The sequence below is a fragment of the Etheostoma spectabile genome, unplaced genomic scaffold (assembly GCF_008692095.1).
Source record: "Etheostoma spectabile isolate EspeVRDwgs_2016 unplaced genomic scaffold, UIUC_Espe_1.0 scaffold00010076, whole genome shotgun sequence".
Taxonomy (NCBI): domain Eukaryota; kingdom Metazoa; phylum Chordata; class Actinopteri; order Perciformes; family Percidae; genus Etheostoma; species Etheostoma spectabile.
In genome coordinates, this window is record NW_022603787.1 from 1 (window position 1) to 14991 (window position 14991).

The 14991-nt window shown below is 43.5% G+C and overlaps 2 pseudogenes; both read left to right on the forward strand.

Annotated features, from left to right (window-relative positions):
- Window positions 1-184: 184 nt before the first annotated feature.
- Window positions 185-3447, forward strand: LOC116679269 (TBCC domain-containing protein 1-like; annotated as a pseudogene).
- A 5475-nt stretch (window positions 3448-8922) lies between these two features.
- Window positions 8923-14913, forward strand: LOC116679272 (gamma-crystallin S-like; annotated as a pseudogene).
- The last annotated feature ends 78 nt before the right edge of the window (window positions 14914-14991 follow it).

Sequence of the window (14991 nt, forward strand, 5' to 3'; positions counted from 1 at the left end):
TGGCTGATTATCAAAATCCTTATGGAGAAAATCAGATGGATTTTTACTCTCCGGAAACACACTGTTGAGCTCTATTGCTCTATCCTACATGTTTAGGTTTTTAAGCTTGAACGTATTTTCATCTCACAGTTGTTTTTGATGTCTCACCACAGTCCTTTTTTTTTGTTTCTGTTTGTTTCCCCAGAACTGGGACGTCAGGCCCCCTGTCGTTTGTGCAAAGCCTCTACTGATGTGGAGCTGCTGTGGGAGCCTGGCCACTGTCACAATCTGGACAGGCCCTCAGAGATTGCCAGGTCTGTGGACAGTCCAAAAAAAACATCCTGTTTACTTCACAATGTGAACCATGTCTGTATGATAAATACAGAGATTATCACCTGGAGCTGTCCTCAGCTATACCGATGCTTTTACTTTGAAATCTTCGCTTACAGAATTTACTATACGTTTGTTGCAGATACAACCATCTGTTGTTTTTACTTTCATTTCACTTGACTCTTAGGATGATCTCTTGAGCTGAGGTTACAGTTGTTTTTATTTCCAGATATCTCTGGAGGCCGTGCGGAGCTTGGGCCTGCTCTTGGAGGGCTCGACCTGCCACGGCCGAGCCGTTCAGCCCGTCCACAGGCTGCTGACCAAAGGTCTACTCCAGGCGCAGTCCGGCTACTCCACACTCAGCCGCTCCTTCGCCCTGCACAAGCTGCTCTCGTGTCTCCAGCACAACCTCACACTGAACCCCTTTGGGATGACTGCCTGCCTGCGATCAGGCAAGAAACTAGCCTGGGCTCAACAAGGTATGCTAAAAATCTGTGTGTGTGTGTTATGTATATATATATATATATATATATATTTATATTTATATTTATATTTGCTGATGGCAAAGGTGCTGAGGTTAGCGCAAACTGATGGCCCTTCGCATTGTCATATACTATAGCGAGTATGCAAACTCGCCTCTGTAACTTTACTTGATAAATAATGCTTTTTTTCCCGGCTTCAAATCCATACTGTTGGCCTTAAACTCCGTCATCTAATGTGGTATTAAACAGTTTAAGTCTTAAATTTAACTTGGAGAATCCTGGGTGGACAGTGTGCAGTGATTTATGAGTGTTTCTCTACCTGTATGTCTACATTTCTTAGACTTTGTTCTCCGTTTGTGCATTCTAGTGGAAGGGACCATGAAGAGAGCCAAAATAGCCCGAAACACCCACATGGCTCCACCTGGCAGTAAGATGGTTCTGATGTCGCAGATCTTCAAACAGACCCTGGCAAAAACCTCCGACAAGCTGACCGGAGCCAACATCAAAATCCACAGATGCTCAGACTCCTTCATATACCTCCTCTCCCCTCTCAGGTAAGGCTGGCTTCCATGTACTGTATGTTGAACGTGTTCCAGGTGGTTGGGAATGTAAGACAGAGGTCGGTCCAGGGATTTTGGACCGGGATACATGATGGCCTATGTGGGATTGCAGGGACCCGGGTTTTGTGTGTTTGAGTAAAAAAGAAGAAAAAAAATAGGTGTGTTATGAACTTCATGCGACACAGTTCACCTGTCATGGATTTTGTTGCGCGTGCTCCTTCAGATCCGTCAGCGTGGACAAATGCCGGGACTGCACAGTGGTTCTGGGACCCGTTGAGACCAGCGTCCACATCCACAGCTGCCAAACCTGCGGGTGGTGTGCGTGGCCGGCAGGATTGCCGTCGGAGTCTCCTCCCGTTGCACTATCTTCGCCTTAACGCCCCACCTACCCCTTGCTCCTACCTGGAAACACAGACATTACACTGGGCGCCTTACACACCTCCTACCCCTCCCTGGAGGATCACATGGCCAGCGTGGGGCTGGCTGTGGTCCCCAATGCCTGGGATCGACCCTTGCTCCTGGGGACGGAGGGCCTCGCCAACATGTCATCCAACCCGGACCCTGCCTGCTACCGGCTGCTGCCCCCGGCTGAGTTTCACACACTGGTTGTGCCTTTCCAGATGGAGGGGGACACGTGCGAGGTGCCGGGAGGATTGCCTCCTCCGTATCAGGCGGCGATGGACGAAAAGCAGAAGAGGATACAGAACTGGCAGAGGACCGTGGTGGAGGCCCGGCTGAACAAGTGAGTGGCAAATCAGAAGCTCTTTGGAGCTGCAAAGAAACTTCAATTAATCAATTAGTCGTTAACTACTTTTGATAGGTTTGAGTCATTTAAAAAGAAAAAATGTAAAAACCAAAAGTAGGAAGAATTCTCTGACTACAGCTTGTTAAGTGTGAATACTACTTCTTCTCTAGTCTAAATATAGTTTGCTATATCACGACTCCACAAACGAATGAGCAGAGGTGCATTAATCTGAGCCTGTCAGTGGCAAAACGAGCACTTTTGTGAGCGTAAGTACAAGCTGCACATTACATTGCAGCTGCTGCAGAGTCTTAATACTGGACCGATGTAAAAGGTTGTCACAAGAAAACGCTAGTAACCCTTTTAAAAAGGTCTCAAAAGGTCATCCATTTGACTCGGTGAAAGCTGCAGGGACCCCGGCTGGTTGTACCTCGTTTGTTTTCCTGTAGCTGAGTTGTCATTTCTGGTCTCCAGGGAGCAGAAGCGCCAGTTCCAGGAGTTGGTGGAGGTCAAGTTCCACGAATGGCTTCTGGCGACGGGGCACAGACAGGAACTCGACAGCCTCATCCCACCCACCATGGCCTCTTTAAAGGACTCCAACGGGCCGGCAGTGGACACGTCCCGAGTTCACGATGCCAAACATATTAGGACGGGACAGTCACCTATGCCTTGTTGAACTGTTGGGTTACTCTGGTTCGGAGCATAATGTAGCTTGAGTGTCTTCCTGACAGTTCCTGTAAGTTCAAAAACAAACAGACAAGTGTGTTTAGTGCCAGTATGATTGGACAGTATGCGCGTGGTTATTTACACCCCGCTCTGGTAAGTCCGGAGCTTCACAAGTCCTGAGGAAAAAGGCAGCTATGTCCAGGCCAAGTAGGGAGTGGATTGGCGTGTTGTGAACCAGCTGCAGGCACCCCTTACTTTGCAGAGAGCTTTAGACACGGGTGCACAGGGTGTGTCGCCACAGACATTTTGAAAAAGACTTGGATTTGAGTTTACGGCTGAAAATCTAAATCTGGTCGAGATTACCTTTGGTGCAGCTGAGTACCGATTGACTTTCTGCTGAGAAACCTCTGTTTCGCCCTAAAACGCGTTTTCTTGAAGCACCAATGGCTCTTTAATTCACTTCTTGTGTCGGAGGTTTTGGAGTCTGCATTTAGTGACCATTAGAGGAGCTTGAACTTGAACATGAACATGAGCACTCTTCTTTAGGCTCTCTGCTGTGGCTCACGCTCCTGGAGAACCATGACTGCTGTAAACACTTGGGCTCTCTTCTATACAGCCGGGAGACATTGTCACCATTTCTTCCCAAACTGTGCCCAGCATACGACATGCTACTTTCTGTAAATAAAAACATGGAGAATGTAGATGCTAAATAACTGTAGCACTTTGGGTATTAAGGACATGTTAGTGCACAAACAGCTACTAGCTCAGGTCATAGTATTTGTGTTTTATAGAATATAAATATAAAAAGAAAATAGGAATAAAGTGTTTTCTATTATGGGACAAAAAGCACGGAATATAGACATAATTTCTCGTAGGTACGTGATACCGTCCAAACTGCCAGACTTGATGTGGCTAAAAGAGGAAGTTGACACTTCTACATGGCCCCGCATCGGCTAAATCCTTCAAGCAAGACGCCTTTTATTTGCCAGACCCCAATTATTTCTGTTGTTTATGCTGCATTTGGCTTTTGATTCCCTGTGTATCACACACTAAGCGCTTCGAGGCGGCTTTCTCGCCCTCAAAACAGTCTAACTCAATAAGTAAACGCGGGTTACACTTTACTTGACTACATAGAGCGACATGACACTGTCATGAATGTGTCATAAACAAGTCATAAACGTTTATGACGTAACGCTTCTTTTAAGTGTCATGACAAGATAGGGTCAGGGTTCATGACAGTGTCATGTCACGCTCATGTAGCTATTGTCACCTAAAAGTTGAACTCTTACGTAGGAGTTAAAATTTGGTTTTGGCCAACAACGTCCAGAAAAAAGAGTCCCCTTGTCTTTCCGAGCTTCGGTAGATCCGAGCTGTCGGAAGGAGATGTTTGCTCTAAGATCCGTGACTGCTGTGTGGTGCAACGTGACGCCTGGTGCAGTGACTCGGATACAATTTATCCTTAACTTTCCTCAGATAGCCCATTTGCAAAATGAACAAACCTGTGGTCAGTTTGCAGAACAGATGTCTAAATGTTTATTTTTGTATAAATATGTATATTTAGCATTATAGTAAGATTATTTTTCATAAATCTAGCCCGCCTTCTAGGTTTAGCATTTGATACCTCCAAGTGTACTTTAGCCCGTTAGCTTCCTGGTTGCGCTCTTTACAACACGCTAACGTCTGAGTTTTCAGATTGGGACGTTACGCACAACACACCTGCTGCATGGGACTTCAGTGCAACAATTTAATAAGTTATGGGAAGTTAGGGGACGATGGACTTGAGAAAAAGAAAATATGAACCGTTAAAATGCTGTTACGATATTACTGTAAATGTGTTGTAAATGCTGGAATGGGTCTCTGTATATTTATGATGTGATTATACTTTAAATGCCCCTAACTTGATTTGAACACCTCCTATGGAGAGCACAATATAGTTTTTCAACTGTTAACAAAAATTAAAATAAAGGTTTTGAATAAAACCGGGCCGCTTATTGTTTTGATTTGTCCTTTTTGTGCTCCATATTTGTAAAAGAGTATTAAGACATAGTGATTTTGTAATCAACCATAGTACTGCATGTATGGGTCTGTGGTACTTTTCTGCTACTCTTATATTTCTACTACGTTACATCTCAGAGGCAAATATACTCGACATTTATTCGACAGTTACTTGGCAGATAAAGATAATTAACACAAATATAATCCAACAAATAGATGTAACGTCTGTGTCGGGCAGGAACCTTGTTTCCCTAATCGACGTTTCCTTCATTAATCAGTGCTATCGTCGCAAATATCTATATAACCGTTACGAGAGTTTCGTCTGACGTAAAATAGATCAATAAATAAAATACTTCAATTTTAAAGGTCCCATGGCATGAAAATGTCACTTTTTAACATTAATATGAGTTCCCCCAGCCTCCCATGGTCCCCCCAGAGGCTAGATATGGAGACAGGTTTAAACTGAGCCCTGGGTATCCTGCTCTGCCTTTGAGACAATGAAAGCTCAGATGGGCCGATCTGGAGTCTGGCTCCTTATGAGGTCATAAGGAGCAAGGTTACCTCCCCTTTCTCTGCTTTGCACGCCCAGAGAATTTGGCCCGCCCATGAGAGAGAGACATCATGGCTTTCAAACGAGCAACGTGGCAGTTGGTCAAGGCCACACCCCCAGATACAGTATTAGGGGACCACTAAGGTCTATATAAAGAGACTTCAGATCCAGTATTAGGGACCACTAAGGTCTATACAAAGAGACTTCAGATACAGTATTAGGGACCACTAAGGTCTATATAAAAGAGACTTCAGATACAGTATTAGGGACCACTAAGGTCTATATAAAGAGACTTCAGATACAGTATTAGGGACCACTAAGGTCAATATAAAGAGACTTCAGATACAGTATTAGGGACCACTAAGGTCTATATAAAGAGACTTCAGATACAGTATTAGGGACCACTAAGGTCAATATAAAGAGACTTCAGATACAGTATTAGGGACCACTAAGGTCTATATAAAGAGACTTCAGATACAGTATTAGGGACCACTAAGGTCTATATAAAGAGACTTCAGATCCAGTATTAGGGACCACTAAGGTCTATATAAAGAGACTTCAGATACAGTATTAGGGGACCACTAAGGTCTATATAAAGAGACTTCAGATACAGTATTAGGGATCACTAAGGTCTATATAAAGAGACTTCAGATACAGTATTAGGGACCACTAAGGTCTATATAAAGAGACTTCAGATCCAGTATTAGGGACCACTAAGGCCTATATAAAGAGACTTCAGATACAGTATTAGGGACCACTAAGGTCTATATAAAGAGACTTCAGATACAGTATTAGGGACCACTAAGGTCAATATAAAGAGACTTCAGATCCAGTATTAGGGACCACTAAGGTCTATATAAAGAGACTTCAGATACAGTATTAGGGACCACTAAGGTCTATATAAAAGACTTCAGATACAGTATTAGGGGACCACTAAGGTCTATATAAAGAGACTTCAGATACAGTATTAGGGGACAACTAAGGTCTATATAAAAGAGACTTCAGATACAGTATTAGGGACCACTAAGGTCTATATAAAGAGACTTCAGATACAGTATTAGGGACCACTAAGGTCTATATAAAGAGACTTCAGATACAGTATTAAGGACCACTAAGGTCTATATAAAAGAGACTTCAGATACAGCATTAGGGGACCACTAAGGTCTATATAAAGAGACTTCAGATTCAGTATTAGGGGACCACTAAGGTCTATATAAAAGGGACTTCAGATACAGTATTAGGGACCACTAAGGTCTATATAAAGAGACTTCAGATACAGTATTAGGGACCACTAAGGTCTATATAAAGAGACTTCAGATACAGTATTAGGGACCACTAAGGTCTATATAAAGAGACTTCAGATCCAGTATTAGGGACCACTAAGGTCTATATAAAAGAGACTTCAGATCCAGTATTAGGGACCACTAAGGTCTATATAAAGAGACTTCAGATCCAGTATTAGGGACCACTAAGGTCAATATAAAGAGACTTCAGATCCAGTATTAGGGACCACTAAGGTCTATATAAAGAGACTTCAGATCCAGTATTAGGGACCACTAAGGTCTATATAAAGAGACTTCAGATACAGTATTAGGGACCACTAAGGTCTATATAAAGAGACTTCAGATACAGTATTAGGGACCACTAAGGTCTATATAAAAGAGACTTCAGATACAGTATTAGGGACCACTAAGGTCTATATAAAGAGACTTCAGATCCAGTATTAGGGACCACTAAGGTCAATATAAAGAGACTTCAGATACAGTATTAGGGACCACTAAGGTCTATATAAAGAGACTTCAGATACAGTATTAGGGACCACTAAGGTCTATATAAAGAGACTTCAGATCCAGTATTAGGGACCACTAAGATCTATATAAAAGAGACTTCAGATACAGTATTAGGGACCACTAAGGTCTATATAAAGAGACTTCAGATACAGTATTAGGGACCACTAAGATCTATATAAAAGAGACTTCAGATACAGTATTAGGGACCACTAAGATCTATATAAAGAGACTTCAGATACAGTATTAGGGACCACTAAGGTCTATATAAAGAGACTTCAGATCCAGTATTAGGGACCACTAAGGTCTATATAAAGAGACTTCAGATACAGTATTAGGGACCACTAAGGTCTATATAAAGAGACTTCAGATACAGTATTAGGGACCACTAAGGTCTATATAAAAGCATTTCAAAAGCAGAACGTCATGAGACCTTTAAATTATAAATATCTAATTTTGATTTCCAGAAAGAAAGAAGTATTTTTGAAGCTAGTACTTTAGAAGTTTTACTTGAGTAATGATTTGAATGCAGGATTTTTTATAAATTCTACTTTTACTTCTTTTATTTTGCAGAAGCTGAGAAAAACACGGTGGAGGAAGTATTCAGACCCTTTACTTAAGTAAAAGTACTTATACCACACTGGTAAAAAATACTCTCTTACAAGTACAAGTCACACATTGGAAATGTTTATTAAGTAAAAGTATGTAAGAATAATCCATAATAAGTATTACAAGTAAAAGTACTCTATGCAGAAAAATCCTCACAGTTTAGAAACTGGAGAGGATCCAAACAGTCGTGTGATTAATGGTCAAATCCTTTCAGCTGGACTCATAGGTCGTTACAATGTTTCATTCATAATAAAACATTTTATAAACTACATGTGTTTAGTGTGCAGAGATCTTAGTGTGCAAAGATCTTAGTGTGTAAAGATCTTAGTGTGCAAAGATCTTAGTGTGCAGAGATCTTAGTGTGTAGAGATCTTAGTGTGTAGAGATCTTAGTGTGTAGAGATCTTAGTGTGTAAAGATCTTAGTGTGTAAAGATCTTAGTGTGTAAAGATCTTAGTGTGCAGAGATCTTAGTGTGTAAAGATCTTAGTGTGTAAAGATCTTAGTGTGTAAAGATCTTAGTGTGCAGAGATCTTAGTGTGTAAAGATCTTAGTGTGCAGAGATCTTAGTGTGTAAAGTAACTAAAGCTGTCAGATGAATGTAGTGGAGTAAATATTTCTCTCTGATATGTAGCAGAGTAGAAGTAGAAAGTGGCGTGAAAAGAAAAGACTCAAGGAAAGTACAAGTACCAAAACATGTGTACTTACGTACAGTACTTGAGTAAATGTACTTAGTTACATTCCAACCCAGTTTTTACTTAAATAAAAGGATCTGAACACTTCCTCCACCAGGGAACGCGGCTTTGTCTGGATTCTTCCACAATGCAGACAGAAGTCATGAGTTGGCAGGTCCTCACCTGGTGGGGGCAAGCTGGTGGAGCTGGCATTTGTAATGTGTGTGTGTGTGTGTGTGTGTGTGTGTGTGTGTGTGTGTGTGTGTGTGTGTGTGTGTGTGGTGTGTGTAGGGGAGGGAGGAGGGGGGGGGGGGGGGGGCACCGGACCCGGCCAGTAGAGAAGTGGGGTGAATGGACGCTAACCATGCCCGCCATTATGGCCGTAATCCTTCCTCGCTTTTCTGGAAAAACTGAATAGCACTAGAATCACTGACTCAATTTTGGATCTCATTTTCATGACAAAGCGATTGTTCCCTGTTGTTTTTTGTTTTTTTTTGCCTCCACTGTTGCTATTTATTAGCGTGGGGAAAGCGGGGATATAAAAGGGACTGGTGAGAGGCCAGAGCACACATCGAGACCTCGGGGGGCAAAGCAACATCACCAGGCTATCCCACACACTACATCCAAGATGGGCAGGGTGAGTGAAGAGAAACTGGGACTGGCAGAGTCCGGTAGCACCGGGTCACGGAGGTCAAGTAGGCGTGTGTGGGTTTAAAGTAGTGGACAGAGGCTGGATTATTGGGGTGGGATCCTAGCAGTACTACGTGGTCAGCTGGAGGGTAAACCCGCACCGCTTACTAAAAACAAACATCGCCAAAAGAATGCGTTTCCAACGTCAGAAAAGCTTTTTGGAAAGTCTGTGTGATAAAACAGTGGCGGTCAATTGGGAATTATAGGGCGGCAACTAACGAGGATTTTAACAGTCGATTCATCTGTTGATTGTTTCGTTGAATAACTGATTAGTTGTTTGGGCTATAAGATGTCAGAAAATGGTAACAAAAAAATAAATCTGTCGTTTCCCAAAGCCCAAGATGACATCCTCAATATATCTTATGTCTCAAATCAAAGTTACTCAGTTTACTTTCACAGAAGAATGAAGAAACTAGAAAATATTCACGTGTAAGAAGTTGGAATCCGTGAAGTTTGACTTATTCTTTCATGAAGTAACAACTCGCATATCCAGAAATTCTTCTGTGCAGCTGAGTTGGAACAGAAGACAAAATCCCGTAGTCTGCTCTTGCATCATCGATTATTTGCAGCAAAACTAAGGTTTCGGTAAATAAACTGTAGATAATAAACGGTGACGCCATAGCAAGAGTAGAGAGCGGGATGTTTTCCTTTGTTCCAAACGTATTCTTTCACAGGAAAGGATTTAAACCGATTCATTGATTGTCAAAAGGATCGATAGTGTATTTTCTAGTTGGATGGGAGCTGTAGGACGTAGCCGACCTTTCTAAGGAACTACGCATTAAGAGAAACAGACGATCTTGGTAAAAGCGAAAGGCGCTGACGCACCAAACAGATTATCGGCCGTCGGACAGTCTGGCGAGGTCTTGATTTGACTTGTTGATTCAGCCGGTGGCGGTCGACTCAAGGACCAATCGGAGGGCTAGCCCCAGACCGGCGAATCAGTGCACGAGAAAACCTCAAGTGACAACGCCAGTATCTTCTTATTACTACTTAATACTTTCTTCCTCTGAGGAGAACAATGACTGATAACACTGTGCTCTGTCTTTACTGGGTCTAGAGAGATGTTCCGTCATTTTTGGTTTTCATTTTTTTGGCGACAGCAGAGCGTAACCTGCTGTTACGGAGACGTATTACGTCTCGCACATGTGCAGAACGTGCGCTCAAGTTAGCGTTGCTTCAGTGTGCTTCGAGGCAGTCCAACTGCCTCTTCTACCGAGGGTCGGTGGGTGTGTTAGAGCCTTAAGACCCCCATGTGTTGTCCCCCCCCCCCCCAGATTGTCTTCTACGAGGACAAGAACTTCCAGGGCCGTCGCTATGAGTGCGACAGCGACTGCTCCGACTTCCACGCCTACCTGAGCCGCTGCAACTCCATCCGGGTGGAGAGCGGGGCCTGGGTGGTGTACGAACGGCCCAACTACATGGGCTACCAGTACGTCCTGACCAGGGGGGAGTACCCAGAGTACCAGCGCTGGATGGGCCTCAACGACAGACTCAGCTCCTGCAAGATGGTCCACTTTGTAAGTCAGCCATCGCCTCTGCTCTGCTGTACAGTAAAACATTGACATACTTTTGTTTTACTTGAGTATTTTTGTTTTATTCACTCCACTTTTTACTCTAGCACCAGTCTGGATTTGCTCTCTGTGTGATGCTCTTCTTAAAATCCCTTCGCTTCGGGAAACAACAGCCAACTTAGAGCTTTCAAGATATTGGCGGATAATCGTGCAACAAGGCCGGCCGGCTCGGTTCTTTCTGGGAACGATTGTAAAGATTTACAAAGAATGTGTTTATGTCATTTCATCTCTAACTGGGACGTTTCGGGAATAAGTGGTGGGATCGCTGGGGACGAAGTACGCCCAGAGATACACCGGTAAGAGCTAGTGAGGTTTAACCATGTATCAGCCGATTCAAACATCTCAGGTTACTGTATAATGTGAACAGTTAACTTCATTTAATATCGAATGTGGCGTTTCCTTTTGCGGGTGTCCCACCCCGAGACTGTTGAGCAGAGCCACCACTGCTGCGTCTGGAGCTCAGCTCCTCCCAAGACCACTGTGATTGGTTTAAAGAAATGCAAACACCCAGAGGGTTTTTTCCCTGTGTAGCCGGACCTTAACTCCGCAGCGCTGTGGAGATACTGTAGGTCTGCCAATGTGAGACTACTCCTCCACCGCCGTTACAACTTGCTTGGCTGGTAGTCACTTGGATGAAATGATTCACTAGTAATAACAACCCAATGATGCAGATCTCTTAATTAACCATTAACCTGTGAAAATGTGACTATTAGCAGGGGTTTTTCCTCAGCTTGACTTTGTGAGTTATTATCGAGGTTCATGACAGTCAGAAGTGAGGTGTGCTTTCTTATGGACCTGCGATTAAGTCCAGGGATTTTGGACCGGGATACATGATGGCCTATGTGGGACTGCAGCGACCCAGGATCCAGTCAACCCCAGATTATCTGTTCTATGAGGTAGATAGATAGATAGCAGAAAGAAGCTGGGTCCAGACAGATTCTTTTAACCCATGTCATGTAAAACGGGGGGAAAGGGGGAAGGTGGGTACTTTCTGGCTCTCCTAAGAAGCTTTGTGCTGGTGAGACGTCTATGATGGGCGTACGGTTTTTCTGTTTATACCTACTTGGTTTATGGTGTGTCTATTTTGTTATTATTCTGTTGTATGTATGTGCTACCGTATGTATATGTCATCTTTTCTTCATTTTTCTCCATTCTTCAAGGGTGGGGGGTAGTGGTGAGGGTTGATTTGTTTATGTTGCGAGTTGGATGCTTTGTATTTTGTTAAAAACATAAAAAATAAAAAAGTTAATTTAAAAAGGCGCGCTGATAAAAGCCACAGTGAGTGCAGGGGAGAGTAAAAACCAACGGACGGGCACATCACAGAGGTCGTGCTATGGTGTCGATGCTATCAGTAACTGCAGGGCTTGGTCGATGAAGACCAACACGTGACCCCGGTCTATTTGTATGATCGGGCTTCGGACCAGCTGACCCACAGCCTGCAGGCAGATTCAGGGACGCCACTTTAATGCAAAAATCTATCCAGTTTGGACACGCTGCGTGTTAACAGTTTTGCACTCTTTATAAAAGGCAGCCAAACAGAAGAGATGGTGATGGGACGCCAGTTACGTTATTGATGTGGTGATCTCTCTCTCGCCATTGTGAACTCGTGTTGGATGGCTTTCAACGCGAAGACTTCAACACTGCCATATCTTCACATACACGGCTATTTCCGCTCTACTTCCATTAGTGTAAATAGAATTGGGACTTTCAATCTTCATTCCCGGGATCTTTTCCTTCCATCTGAACAAGTTACAGAAATCCATGAAACGTAAAGAACTGGTCTCATTGATCGCTTTTAAGAGGATGTTGATCGACTCGGAGGCGGACACATCTGGCTGTAGAGGTTTTGCCTGATGTGTTTAGGGTTCTGGTTGACTTTGAGGGATTTGCTGTTCCAGTTGTTTTATGTTTTTAGTGTTTTTGTGTATTTTGTGTTTGTATGTACAGTACGTGTGGTTGTCTTGGCCAGGACACTCTTGAAAAAGATTTTTTTAATCTCAATGAGTCTCTTCCTGGTTAATTAAAGGTAAATAAAATTAAAATAATAACTCTGAGCCCACTTATATATGCGAGCGGTTCCCAAACTTGTCCCCCCCTTTTGTGGATACAAATATTTTCAAGCCCCCTCCAGGCTGTAGGGACAGGGAGAAACAGAGCAAGTGATCGGTGTATATATATATATATAATATATATATTATATATATATATATATATATGCCTATATTTATATATTAGTTAAACTTGGCATCCAAATCAGGCTCCTTAGGCTACATTTACATAACTGCGTTTTGGTTTAAAAACAAATATCTTTTGCTATGTTTACACCTCTCATTCCCCCTTCTCTGGTGTATCCCTCACTCATTCCCCCTTCTCTGGTGTATCCCTCACTCATTCCCCCTTCTCTGGTGTATCCCACACTCATTCCCCCTGCTCTGGTGTATCCCACACTCATTCCCCCTTCTCTGGTGTATCCCTCACTCATTCCCCCTTCTCTGGTGTATCCCACACTCATTCCCCCTTCTCTGGTGTATCCCTCACTCATTCCCCCTTCTCTGGTGTATCCCACACTCATTCCCCCTGCTCTGGTGTATCCCTCACTCATTCCCCCTGCTCTGGTGTATCCCACACTCATTCCCCCTGCTCTGGTGTATCCCATACTCATTCCCCCTGCTCAGGCATTTCAAAGCGTTTCCACCGGAGACATTTGAAAACCCTTTTGACCCTGTTTTGGTTTTTCATCTGCAGGGTTGTGTGCAAACGGAGACAACACCAACACTGACGCCCACGTATCGCCGCCTGATTGGGTCATATCTCTGAGACTAAGCTACTAATGTTACCATGGCAACTACCAGCAATGGGCGGAGTCTACGTGCTGCCTCCCGTTTACCCCGGCATGCACATGCCCGGTATACGACAATGTTGATGAGATATTTTGGTTTAGCCGATAGTTTTAAAACGGAGATTCGTTCTTCTACTGGAGCTACAAACACTTCACTTTTGGCTCATAACTCCGCCTAAAAACACGTGTCACGTTTCCTCAACCGTCTCTTTTTTACTAAAGCCAACCCCGTTCTTCTTTTCCAAAACCCAACCCGCGTGTCACGTTTCCTGAACGCAATCGTCATTTCTTTGATAAGCTGTTTTCTGTGATACCACTCCAAGTGGTGTGTCTGTTTGCGTCGGCTGTATACAGCGTAGACATACTTGTGGATGGCGCCCCTCGTCGTTTACGCCATGTCATGATGTCATGATGTCATGATGTCATGATGTCATGATGTAGTTACGTTTTACCTGGGAGTCCTTACCAACTTGTCCATGCTTTGCTAGAAGTGCAGCAGAACCATGCGTTATTGATTTCTATCTAGAGCACCACGCTTTCATAACTAAGCCCCCCACAGACTTTAAAACATTGCTAACTAATAATAATAATAATACATTTTATTTATAATGCCCTTTACATTTCAATTGAAATCTCAAATTGCTAAACTGTGCTCCATGGCTGCAACACAACAAGCACCTAGAAGTACGATGGCTGCTACGGAAACCAAAACTTGCACGTGTTAAGTTTGGTACCAATGTTCAGATTATATAAAAATAAAAAAATAAATTAAAAAATAAAATTGAAATCTTGATTTTTTTGCATCAAGTTGGAAGTGGTTGACGATGCCGATCCGACCACTGATACGTGCAGGGCTACAAACATGTTTTCCGTTTGTTGGATGCAAATCTCACCCCCCTATATATCCCCCCCTTCCCTTTTCTCTTACGCCACATTCCTTCTCTATTCTTTCTCAACCCGAAACTACTCCTCTCCCCTTATCTTCCACTCTAACCCCCCTGTCACCTACTCCCATACCCCTGCCACCTCCCCCCCTTCCTCCCGTCCCCTTCCAGACCAGCGGGGCCCTGTACAAGATGCAGCTGTATGAGAAGGCAGACTTCGGGGGCCAGGCCTTCGAGGCCACGGAGGACTGTCCCTCTCTCCTGGAGAAGTTCCGCTGGAGGGAGGTCAACTCGTGTAAGATCTTCGACGGCTGGTGGGTTTTCTACGAGCACCCCAACTACCGTGGACGCCAGTACTTCCTGGAGAAGGGGAATACCGCAAGCCGGGCGACTGGGGCGCCGTCAGTCCTACGGTCCAGTCTTTTAGGCGCTTCACTGAATGATTTAACCTCTATCCAAAACGTTAACTCAAAAAGTCGATATTTGACTATGATTTTATTTGACTATTTTGTGATTTTGAACTGTGGTCTCACAAATAAAAAACCTGCCCAGTAAAAGCAGACTGAAGACATTTCTTTGGATTTTCCAAACATTAGTTGTTTAATGTCTTTTGAACCGTTTGTGCCCTTGTATAA